Genomic DNA, 12,952 nt, shown 5'->3' with positions numbered 1-12,952 from the left:
TCGAGTTGGCGACTGAGGCACCAGGACGAGAACCATACGGGGGTGGGGAAGCTGACCGTGGTAAAACAGGCGCCAGTGCAGATGTGGGTGGTATGGCGGGATTATTAGGTCGCCTTACCCATTCCCAACCATCATCAGTCCGTATGTCTGGATGGAGGCGGGGTACCCCAGAATTAATTTTATTTTCCGTTTCCCTTTTCCCTTTATTCGTTCTTTCATGGTCAGTATGTTTTGTCTCTGATACAATTTCTTTCCCTACCCCTTTGTCTGGTTCTGTTCCTTATCCCATTTTTCACAAATCGCTCTCAAACCTTGCCAACTCCTAGGATTGCCTCTTTTATCACGTACGTCTATCTCTCTTCGCTTAGCGTTATTGGCCTAACACTTTACGTTGTCTTTCAATTCTGCCTGGTGTCGCCATAGGCTAATAACGTGACCATACTCTTTCCATGCCTTCCCTGTTAAATCAAATGTACCTCCTGCAGGCAAATTGTCTTTTTCCAAATGTTTAGACAATTGGAATGACATTTGTCTCAGTTTCATTTCATTGTCTGATATTTGTCTATTTTTTTTGTAACGTACTCTATCCCCCCCCCCACCCCTTTGTCTAAGTGTGCACCCATCGTATTCCAAGGGACTTGACCACGCGTCCTGACTTACGAGAAGACTCGAACTTTTCAGTTATTCCTGGGGACTCGAACTATTCCTGGGTCTTGATTTTCTATTCTGGGTCCCGTCAGTAGATTTTCCCCGCCAAAATGAGGGAACAAGCAGAGTCGTCAGAGCGCAGACAGGAACCAAGGTTAAAGGTCACCTTGTGGGCCGGTTCGTCTGATTCACCCCACTTAGTCAATTTTGGCGAGGGGTCTACCACATATTGCTCGCTGCGCTAAAATGTCGATCTGCCTCTCTACCAGAGGCCTTTCGGTTCAGACACAGGGAATAACTGTCAAACACAGTTTACTTAAAAGTACATACTGTTTATTAGCAAGCTTTCATTCTCAGTTGACAACAACAGAGTCTCTGCTCACCGAGCTTGGGAAAATCAGCAGCCAAGTGAGCCCAGAATACTGTTTGGAGCTGCCGATATACATTGTTATCACATACAGATAGGGGTAGACAGAGAAGCCTCTCATGGAACAAACACTTTTTTGTTCATACATTATTCTCACAGCACAACTTGTCAAGCTGCCAATAAGTCAGTTAGGTTCTAGCCCTTTTAATTCTGCATGTAATTCCTGACTACATTCGAAACTCTAGACGTGGTCTAGCTAACGTCAACTGCGACAGAGGGGAGTAAAGGACACAAATAAGCTTAAAGTTTATTGTGGTGTACATTATCAGTTTTGTTGAGAAACCAATCTTTGGAGCAAAATGTAAAGTACAACTACTGGCAAGAAAAAAAGAGTTAAGTAGTGTGTAGTAAATAAGCTGTTACCCACTTGAGAGCAGATACATTTCTGGGACAGGAGAAAGTGAAATCGGACTTTGTGTCAGGGTCCGATCCGGAACCGCGTTCCGGGTTTTGATCCGGTCCGGGGGCTCCGGATTCCGGGTCCTGCAGTTGTCCCTCCCGTCACCCGTGATCTAGTTAGGACCCTCCTGGCTCAAGGAGACACACCTGTAACTCATTGAGCTACAGGTGTTTATAAGGGGCCTTGGGACTGGGACCAGACGGGTGGTCGTTTTGTTCTGTTTCCCCGCCGGTTCCGAACGCTTCTCTGCATTCTGTTATCCTGCCCGGGCTCAGATCCACTCCTCATCATGCTTCTCTGCCCGTACCAGTACTGTCAGGTTGGTCCGCTCCCCCACCTTTCTTCCCATGCGCTGGTCCCGCTTCTCCGCTCGGCTTTGTTTTTCGCGCGGTCGCGCTGTCTGCCGGCCGTTTCCGAATTTCCCGTTGTCAGGGCTGTTGTGTTGGTTGACCTGGACCTATGTCCGTTCCTACCCCTTGCCCCTATCGGGCATGTCTTGCCGACCTGCCTTGGCCCGGCGGGGGTTCTGCCCCCTCCTTCTCTTCCGCCCGAACTCTGGGATAGTGCCCGCACCCGCCTAGGGGTCCGCATCGTGCCCAGGCCTCCAGTGTTTCCGCCTGGGAGGCATCCCTACCCGGGATACATGCGGATACCCAGGGAGGGCTCTCCGCTAGCCTATCGCCACGGGGACCTGTCTACCTGCCTGCCTGAACCTCGAGGACCTGCCTGCACCTGGACTTAGGGAGCCGCTCCGCTCCGCCTGCCTGAACTCTATCTGCCTGAACCCCAGCTACCCTTAAGTGCCATGGCATCCCCTTCCTGTCCTCCCCCCTAGTACTTCAGTGCCTGCGTCCTGCGTTTGGGTCCATCCGGCCCCTCCTGACGCTTTGTTGCATGGAGCTGACTGCTCCTATAACCCATTTGAAGGTTATACATCATGGTGGCTGGGGGCTCCTGAAGAATAGTTATCTTAAACAACTGTATTTTTCTTTTGGGGGGGGGGAGGAAAAGGCATTTTCTTTTTGACTATTCCAGGAGTTAGTGTTACTAGGAGTTTGGGAGGCAGAGGTTCAGTAATAACTCCATTGCCAGGGTGGGCATGTATTTTTGTTCATGTGAAAGATCAATACGAGCCAGCAGTCGCCATTAATAGAATACTCCAGTGGCAGAACATCTGTATTAGCTCTCACTCTTGTTGAAGATTGTCAAATCCTACACGGATTATTCACAGGAAATTACTGCATGAATGTTTACAATGTAAATATGCACATTTGAAGTCTAGACTGACAAATTCCTATTATACCCCTAGATGTGTTAATTCATTAGCTGGAATATCCACTATCCGGTTTTTAACACTCTTCGTACACAGCGTGTTTTGCCCACACAAAATGTTCACATTGTGCCAATAGATATGGGAAGATATGAGATCAGGTGCTGTTTTCTCCCGGTAGGGATTAGTTTTTAGTTCCAATTGCTCCTGTCACGTTTTGTCACCCTGTAACCTTATCCTTCAATCTCTCTGAATTATGGAGGACAGCATGTGTATAAATGTCTCTCTCCAGCAGACTTCACCATGATCATCATGACTCCAGTATTTCTACTATTTTTTAATGTTTCTTAATTGTACATATGATTTTTCTTCTTCTATCGCTGAGCAGCAGTGAACCGTCTGATTGGTCTTTGGGAACTAGTTGACTTGATCAGCATTTCTGATCTGGCTATTGTTCACAATTGCACTTAATAAAAGAAGATATAGCCCAGTATAGGCTCTTCCAGCCCTTCAAGCTGCACTGCCTAACAATCCCCATGTAACTCTCACCTAACCTCAGCACATACCAACTGGTACGTCTTTGGACTGAAGGAGGAAACCAGAGCACCCAGAGGAAACCCGCACGGTCATGGGGAGAAAGTAGAAAATCCTTACAAACGGCAGTGGTAAGTGAACCCAGGTCACTGTTACTGTGAAGCATTGTGCTAACCACTATAATACCCTGTCAAACTTGTGTAAAAGTACCTGACCATTGGGATACTGACCAGTGAACTGTATTTGACTGCAGTGACCACTGTGATAATGCAGAAGAATGGAGCTGGTCTGAGCGCAGCTCATTCTTGCTACTGGGACGCTAATACTGACGGTAAGTTTGTTGTAACAATCGCATTTCAGTTCAGCTGTCTGAATGACTCTGACTTGTCGGGAAAGGATTCTTTGTGTGTAACTTTGAATAATCTCAGCATTAATCTGTGTATGAAGGACAGGATTGTGAACCTCCTCATACTTTGTTCTTTTCTAAAAAGCAAAGTAAATTCAGCCCAGGGAACTGGGTATGAAGTTCTGTAAGTGATGCAGTCAAGCCTTTGTCGTCTGCAAATACAAAAGTGGAGGCATGGTAGCGTGGTGATTAGTGTAACACTATTACAATGCCAGCCACCCGGGTTCAAATCCCCAACTGCCTGTAAGGAGTTTGAACGTTCTCCCTGTGGGAGTTTCCGCCAGGTGCTCCTGTTTCCTTCCATGTTCCAAAGACGTAGAAAACATAGAACATAGAACATAGAAAACCTACAGCACAATACAGGCCTTTCAGCCCACAAAGCTGTGCTGACCATGTCCTTAGAAATTACTGAGGTTATCCATAGTCCTCTATTTGTCTAAGCTCCACGTACCTATCCGAAAGTCTCTTAAAAGACCCAATCGTATCTGCCTCCACCACTGTTGCCAGCAGCTCATTCCATGCACTCCCCACTCTGAGTAAAAAAACTTACCTCTGACATCTCCTCTGTACCTACTTCCAAGCACCTTAAACCTGTGCCCTCTTGTGGCAGCCATTTCAGCCCTGGGAAACAGCCTCTGACTATCCACATGATCAATGCCTCTCATCATCTTATACACCTCTATCAGGTCACCTCTCATCCTCCGTCTCTCCAAGGAGAAAAGGCCGAGTTCACTCAACCTATTCTCATAAAGCATGCACTCCAATCCAGGTAACATCCTTGTAAATCTCCTCTGCACTCTTTCTATGGCTTCCACATCCTTCCTGTAGTGAGGTGACCAGAACTGAGCAGAGTACTCCAAGTGGGGTCTGACCAGGGTCCTATATAGCTGCAACATTACCTCTCGGCTCCTAAATTCAATTCCATGATTGATGAAGGCCAATACACCGTTTACCTTCTTAACCGCAGAGTCAACCTGCACAGCTGCTTTGAGCATCCTGTGGACTCGGACCCCAGATCCCTCTGATTCTCCACACTACCAAGAGTCTTACCATTAATACTATATTCAGAAGTGGCTGCGTGACCTTGGCTTTACTAGAAGAGAGATCAAGTCAACCAGCAGGGCTGTAGCTGAGGCAGCAGAGGCAGGATCATCATGGGTGTGGACTAAGTACGTCCAGGGGACAGATAGTCGGACAGTGTATCCATCTTTTGTAAACCCTTCAGTAGCTGCGTAGACACCTGAAGAGTAGACTATCTGTTGGATGGAAGTGACCAACAACTCTGATAGAGGCCGATGCCAAGTTGTTAAGCTCATCAGTGGGAGGTGGTGCTTTAGCACTGCTGGCCCACCATCTCGAGGGAGTCTTGATCATAAGCAGGCTGAAACTCCTGAGGACAGGTGGCAGATCAACTGATGATCCCACTGATGATAGCACAGGACAGTTAACATCTTAGTCCACGTGTATTTTCAATTCTAACCTGCCACCATATTTGACGTATGGGTTAGTCGGTTAATTGATCATATGTGTGTAATTGGGTGGCGTGGGTCGTTGAGCCAGATGTGCCTGTTTACTGTGCTGAATCTCAAGTTGCAAAAAAAAAGTACCAATTGTCAAAAATTTATAAGCATCTAAAATACAGCTGAATAGTCAACTAGAATTTAAAAGTGAAAGCCTTGCTTTAATACTCTCATTGGATTCTTTGAAGAGCTAATAGTAGCAATCAAGAATAAATACTGGATGCAATTTGTATTGATAGCCAACAAGCCATCTGTATCATCTAATGCTATAGAATAGTGACAAATAGAATAAGTTCATACAGTCAGAAACAAATGTGTTCAAACAAATAACTATCCAACCAAAAGCAAAGCAATTCAGAACGTCAGTACAGGAACAGGCCCTTTGCCCCAACATATCTGCACAGATCATGATGCCGATCAGCAGTAAACCTTTCTAGCTGCCCCTGGTCTATACCCTTCCATTCCCTGTTTGTTAATGTCTGTCTAACTGCCTTTTAAACATTTTTATTGTATCTGCTTCCACCACCTCCCCTGGCACAAAGCATTCTCTGTAAATAAAATGTCACTTGAAAATCACTTTAAACCTATGCCCTCTAGCTTTTGACATTTCCACCTGGGGGTGGTGTGTGGGGAGTCACTGTCTGCCCTATCTATGCCTCTGATAACTTTATAAACTTCTTTCCAGCTTCTGACATTCCAGACAAAACAACCCTCATACTTCCAACAGAACTTGTCACATGCTGGTGGGCTGGGGAAGTAGAGCTGACACTACTTGCTTTCAGAAGTAGAACATGTGGATGAACTGTGGGATTAATTGCTATCAGAATGTCCAAATGCTGATTCATGAGACTGCGACGTGGAATACTTAAACAATATATAAATAAAAATAATATGCACTCTGTCAAGTAGTTTGCCCAAGCATGTGGTAATGTTGAAACGATTCCTAACCATGCACCTTTGAACTGTTTTCAGCGAGCTGCACTGTGAGATGGGAGAATAATACTATGTATTGTATTGTCACTGTGTTCGGGCTGGGCATCTGAAATCTCGATGACTGCCAGACACCACAATGAAGACCCTGCCTGTGAAGCAGAAATGAGTGTAATACTAATGAAAGGGTGTAACAGTTACTATTGGACACCCTCCGTTCACTACATCTTACCTTCAAGTATTGCTTTGTTACGAAGTTACATTTTTATCTGTCATCGTTTTAATTTTATGTTGCACATTAAGGAACAGTTAACACCAGTTTCATGTAAAGTTGTTACTTTAAAATAAATATGGAGAGTTTAATTTAATCCTTGTTTCTATCATATAAGGTGTTCAGCAATCCTTCCCTTGACTGCTTGGAGGTCTGGGTTCCTAAGTTCTTTTTTTGTCATTACTTCACAAGAAACTTCTGTTTTGTGTAGCTGAGGAAAGGAGAAAGGATACGTGGAGTTCTAGGTCAGTACATATGAGGAGATTGGCAATGTCTGGTTAAATAGGATATACCAGTGCTGGGGATCAACAATGCCATTTCCACTATAGGGACATCCATGTTTCTCATCATGGACTTCTGCACAAATGATTCTAGTCACCAGAAGGGCCAACGAAGCAAACTTGGAGTCTTTTCTTGGTCCTGTATCCCCTTTGGCTTCAGTTACCCAACAGGAAAGTTAAAAATTCGAACTAAATTTATTATGTATGTGTCACCATATACTGCCCTGAGATCGATTTTCTTGTGACTATTCATAATAGAACAAATATATATGATACAAACGATGATAAAATACACACAAAGACTGACAACCGATGGGTAAAAAAATAAATAATGCTAAGAACATTGGATGTAGAGACCTTGAAAGTAATTCCATTGGTTGTGGAATCATTTCAGTGTTCAGGTGAGTGAAGTTATCCACACCGGTTCAGGAGCTTGGTGGTTGTGGAGTAAATAGGCTGTTATTAACCTGGTGATGTGGAACCTAAGGGTCCTGTACCTCCTTCCCATGGTAGCAGTAAGATGAGAGCATGACCTGGATGGTGGGAGCCTTTGATGGTGCTGGATGGCACCAGTAGGGAAGGCTTTGTCTGTGATGCAATGAGCTATGTCCATTACTTAACGTAGACTTTTCCATTGCTAGACATTGCTGTTCACATACCAGGGTGTAATGCAACCTGTTAGGATACTTCCCACTGTGCATCCATAGAAGTTTGTCAAATTTTTAAGTGACATACTGAAGTTTTGCAAATTTCTGTAAAAGAAGATTTACTATTGAGCTTTCTTTGTGATGTTGCTGAAGTATGGGTCTCAGGACAGATCCTCTGATAATGACAACACCAAGAAATTTAAAGTTACTGAACGTCTCCACCTCCAATCCCCAAATGAGCACTGACTCATGGACTTCTGGTTTCTTTCTCCTGTTGTCAATAATCAGTTCTTGGTTTTGCTGGCGTTGACTGAGAGGTGTTGTTGTGGCACCATTCATCCAGATTTTCAATGACACTTGATTTGACCAACAACAGTGCTGTGATTAGCAAACTTCAATCCAACATTCATAGGAATAAAGTGAGTAGAGCAGTGGGCTAAGCACACAACCTTGAGGCACATCTGTACTGATGGTGATTGTGGAGGAGACGTTGCCAAACCACATTGACTGGGTTCTGCAAGTGAGGAAATCAAGGATCCACAAGGAAGTATTGAGGAGCTTAGTGATGGGTTTCAAGGGGATACTGAGCTGTAGTCAATGAAGAGCATCCTGATGCAATCTTCATTGTCCAGGTGTTCTGGAACTGAGTGAAAGGCCGATAAAATAGCATCTGCTATTGATGTGTTGTGACGTAGACGATTGGAGTGGATGGAACAATTTGGGAAGGCGCAGGATAAATTCATCACAAAGAAGACGTAGTATTCTAAAGGGAGGATGAGGCAACCATGGCTGACAAGGGAAGCCAAGGACCGCATTAAAGCAAGAGAGAGGGCATAAAGTATAGCAAAAATTAGTCGAAACTGCCCAATGCATCACTAGCACCACCCTACTTGCTTTCACAGACATATATACAGAAAAGGGCCAGTAACATCATGAAGGGTCCTATACACCCTACTCATGAACTGTTGTCCCACTCTGATCAGAGATGAGGATATGTAGCTTTCACGCCAGGACCACCAGACTCAAAAGCTATTACTTTCCCAAAGCAGAAAGACTAATCAACACCCCTACCCACTAACTCCACCATGATTTCCCCATCAGTCACCTTATGTACAGCCAGGCATCACTTTATGGACATACAATTGAACTATGTACATAAGCTATCTTATGTATTTATATTTATGGTGTTTATTATTATTACTATTGTTTTTGTTAGCTTTTGTGTTTTATCCTCTGTGGCATCGGATCTGGAGTAACGATTATTTCTTTCTCCTTACACTTGTGTACAGGAAATGACATTAAACAATCTTCGATCTTGAAGTCATTGATATACTGTACAACACGTACAACAGAGATCACAGTAGTAACCTTGAGGAACTCCGCTAGCCACAGTCCTCCAGCTAGAATACAGCTTTCTATTCCTACTCTGTCTTCTACAGGATAGCCAGATAAAGATTTTAAAAGGTCACCCCTCATTATCCTACATTCCAAGGAATAAAGAAATCAACAACTTAACAGCTCAGACCCTTCCCCCTTCCCCCCCCCCCCCCCCCCCAGTTCTGGCTACATCTTCTCTGCACTTTTTCCATTTTAACAACATCTTTCCTACAACAGGACAACCAAACTGTTCATAGAACTCCAAGTGACTTATACAACTGCAACACAATATCCCAAATCCTTTTCAATGCTCTAACTGATGAAGACCAGCATTCTGAATGCCTTTTTCACCACCCTTATCTCCCTGTGACACTGCTTTCAATGAACTGTGCACATGTGCTCCTAGGTTTCTCTGTTCCATTTAACTCTCTGGTGCACCACCATTCATAGTATAAGTCCTAACCTGGTTTGATTTTCCTCATACTTATCTGAACTGAAATCTATTTTCCACTCCTCTGCCCACCTCCCTAACTGAAAGATCCCTGTGATCTTTCTATCAACAATACATCCTTCACTATTAACAATACCTCCTAATTTTGTGTTGTTTGTAAACTCACTGATCAGCCGTTTAGCATTCCCATTAAAATCATTTTTATAAATAAGGAATAACAAGGAACCCACACTCATCTCTGTGGCACACTACCAGTCACAGTCTCCGTTCCATGAAACAACCTTCTACTGGATCATTGGGACCTCTTTTGGGGCAGGTGTGACCTGTACAAAAAGGATGGGTTGCACTTGAATCCCAGGGTGACCAATATCCTGGTGGGGAGGTTTGTTAAGGCTATTGGAGAAAGTTTAAGCTAGAATTGCTGTGGGATGGGAACCAAACTGATGTGACAGAGGAAAGGGAGGTTGTCTCACAAATAGAGAAAGCTTGGAGACAGTGCGAAAGGGAAGATAGGCTGATGATAGAGAAGGGCGCTCAAACTGGTGTTTGAGATGTGTCGATTTTAATGTGAGGAGCATTATGAACAAAGTTGATGAGCTTAGAGCACTTGGAGCTATGATGTTGAGGCAATTACAAAGACTTGGATGGTGTAGGGGCAGGAATGGCTACTTCAAGTGCTAGGCTTTAGATGTTTCAGAAAGGACAGGGAGGGAGGCAAAAAGAGGTGGGGGCATGGCACTGTTGATCAGAGATAGTGTCACGGCTGCAGAAAAGGAGGAAGTCTTGGATTGTCTACGGAGTCTCTGTGGGTGGAAGTTAGGAATAGGAAGGGGTGTGATAAGATCTGAAGGATTATTCTAAGTGGACTCTTCCTTTAAAAGGAGAGAGGGGGAGCAGACAGCATGTGTGCTATTTCGGGGAGAGAGAGCAACAGAAAGTCTGAGTTGCCTTGGAAACTGAAAGGCAACTATATGATGGACAGCTAGTGTTCAGCACTTGTGGAATATATACAAGGTCAGTTGGTTTTGTAATCAGACACGCCAGACACCAAGGAAAACATTGGTTGAGCTTTATGTGCCCATGACAAAGATGGAATTTTGCTTACAGTGTGGACAAAAGGGTGACCAGTGGAAAGCTATCGGTGTGTTTAACCCTTCCCTGGGTTGATAGTGGTACCACATGAAAACAGCATCCTCTTTTTGTGGTCACAAGTTGGTGACTTTAATTTTCGGGAGCAGGAGGACAAAGTGGAAGATTCGGCGGTATCAGCACTAGGAAGACAAAACTACTCTCTCGCTCTCTCTCCCGCTCTCTCTCTTTCCCCAATTCAAATTCCAGAACTGAATTGATTACTTACCGTACCACTGTAAGACTGTATCATCTAATAACCTGAGCTGGGAGAAGCTTGGGAACTTTATCTAAAAAAGGAACTTTTTTTGCCTTATCTTGTTGTATATTACTTTATCACGTAGTTACTAATAAAATAGTGTTTATAACGGAATACTCAGACTCCAGGTGTGTCCATTTCTGCTGGTTCTTTTTAACCCGTTACCGGGTCCGTAACAAAATTGGGGGCTCATCCGGGATATGAACAAATTGGTGGGAGTTATTCTAAAAATTGTTGGGGGCTGGATTGAATAGCTGATTTTATTGGGGAAATTCCCTTTCGATGTGTGTGAGTGGATTATCAGCAGAAATGTAGTTTGAAGTTAATAAAAAGTTGGCCCTTGTGGCTAAAGGGATCAGGGGGTATGGAGAGAAAGCAGGTACAGGGTTTTGAATTGGATGATCAGCCATGATCATACTGAATGGTGGTGCAGGCTCGAAGGGCCTAAGGGCCTACTCCCGCACCTATTTTCTATGTTCTCTATGTTTCTATAAGTTTGTGGAAGAACCAACCCCTGAGACGCTGGATGATGCTAAGAGGGATGTGCTGTTGGGAATTGCTTGTAAGTTAAAAGTTAAGGTGACCACTCGAATGAAGAAGACTCAGATACAGCTGTTAATAGCACAGCATTATGTAGCTGAGGGGAAATTCGAAGTGGAGGTGTTGGAAATGTTTGCTGAAGGTAAAGTGTTTACCAAGGCTGAGGTACAGCTTCAGGCAGCAAAACTGAAGTATGAACATGAGTTCCAGTTAAAACAGCTCGAGGCTGATGATTCAGAAAAGCAGAGGATACATGAGGCTAGGGAGGCAGACAAGCAGAGGGACAAAGCAGAAAGACGGAGACAGTTCGAGCTGAATAGGATAGAGAGGATACAGCAAGGAGGTCCAGCACCAGATTGTGATGATGCGTTAGTGGTGCCATTTAATATCAGCCAAGAAATTAAGTTAGTACCACCATTTGATAAAGCTGAGGATGACCGGTATTTCCTACACTTTGAAAGGTGGCCCAGACTCAGAAATGGCCGAGGGATGAGTGGGCTGTCATGGTACAAAGTGTGTTGAAGGGGAAGGCTCAGCAGGCATATTCTGCCCTGACCCTTGAACAGTCCAAGAATTATGATGCAGTGAACGATGCAGTGCTTAAGGTTCATGAGTTGGTTCCAGAGGTATATAGACAAAAGTTCAGAGAATTGAGGAAGTCTGGGAGCCAAATTTATGTGGAGGTTGCCCATGAAAAACGGGTGTACTTTGATGGTTGGTGTATCTCAAAAGGGGGGATGAAGACATTAACAATTTAAGAGAGTTGATGCTGATTGAAGAATTTAAAAACTGTCCCTGACAACATCAAGACATACTTAAATGAAAAAGAGGCTGAGATCCTGTCAGAGTCTGCTAAGTTAGCAGACAAGTATGCTTTAACCCACAAGGTAAAGTTTTTCCCGAGTAGCAACTACCAAAGGAGTAGCAGGGATAACAAAGATACCCCCCAGGTTAAACCAGAGAGTAAGTTGGGAACTAGAGACAAGAGTCAGGAGGAAGGAAAGCTGTCAAAAGGGAAGTTTTCCAGTTTCACTTGTCACCATTGTAAGAAGCCTGATCATGTGGCGGTGAATTGTTTTGCTATGAAAAGGGGAAAAGGAGACAATCCCAACTGGTTGTGTTTAGTCAGTTGAGACACCGTGGAGAAAGAATGGGTCTGACCGAGTGCAAGAGGGATTTGAGCAGCTTATCTCAGAGGGGTTTATGTCTGTAGAAGAGAGGTCAACCCCGGTTCCAGTGAGAGTCTGGAGAGATACTGGGGCTTTTCAGTCACTAATATTGGATAGTGATTTGGACTTCGGTGATGAGACGAAAACCGATGAAGTCAATATTATTAAGGGAATTGGAAAGGGGGCTGAGTCTGTGCCTTTGCATAAGGTAATTTTGAAATGCAAATTGGTATCAGGGCCTGTTAAGATTGGGTTACGATCTGAGTTGCCAACAGACAATGTTAATGTCTTGCTGGGTAATGACCTTGCAGGTGGGGATGTTTGTTCAACAGTGCAGCTAATGAGCAAGCCTGTTGCTGACAGCCCACACATGGATACTGATGTGTACCCTGCATGTGCCGTGACCCGAAGCTTGTCTAAAAAGGCTGCTGACACATATAACAAAGACAGGGGTTCAACTTACGAGAATTTGTCAGAGACTTTTCTACCTTCCATGTTACATCAGGATTTGGGTAGTAAGGGGGATGAGAAAGGTTTGTCCTTGTCCAGGGATGAATTTATAGCAGAACAAAGTTGATATTCTGAAATTGCTGTGTTAAAGAAGACACCTCTCACAGAAGAGGAGGTTCAGAGAGAGTCAGTGGGATATTATCTTAAGAATGGGGTGTTAATGAGGAAGTGGAGATCACCTACT

General features: G+C 44.2%; 1 protein-coding gene across 1 annotated transcript in view; it reads left to right on the top strand.

Annotated features, from left to right (window-relative positions):
• Positions 1-6,495, top strand: part of LOC140730784 (dynein light chain Tctex-type 1-like) — a 50,642-nt gene extending 44,147 nt beyond the window's left edge. The window contains exon 8 of the mRNA XM_073051676.1: positions 6,178-6,495. The gene's annotated coding sequence lies outside the window, so the exon portion shown is untranslated. The remainder of the gene's footprint in view (positions 1-6,177) is intronic.
• Positions 6,496-12,952: the final 6,457 nt, after the last annotated feature.

The sequence above is a fragment of the Hemitrygon akajei genome, chromosome 7 (genome assembly GCF_048418815.1).
Source record: "Hemitrygon akajei chromosome 7, sHemAka1.3, whole genome shotgun sequence".
NCBI lineage: Eukaryota > Metazoa > Chordata > Chondrichthyes > Myliobatiformes > Dasyatidae > Hemitrygon > Hemitrygon akajei.
The sequence above is the reverse complement of the archived record's forward strand: the minus strand, read 5'-3'. Positions and strand labels throughout refer to the sequence as shown.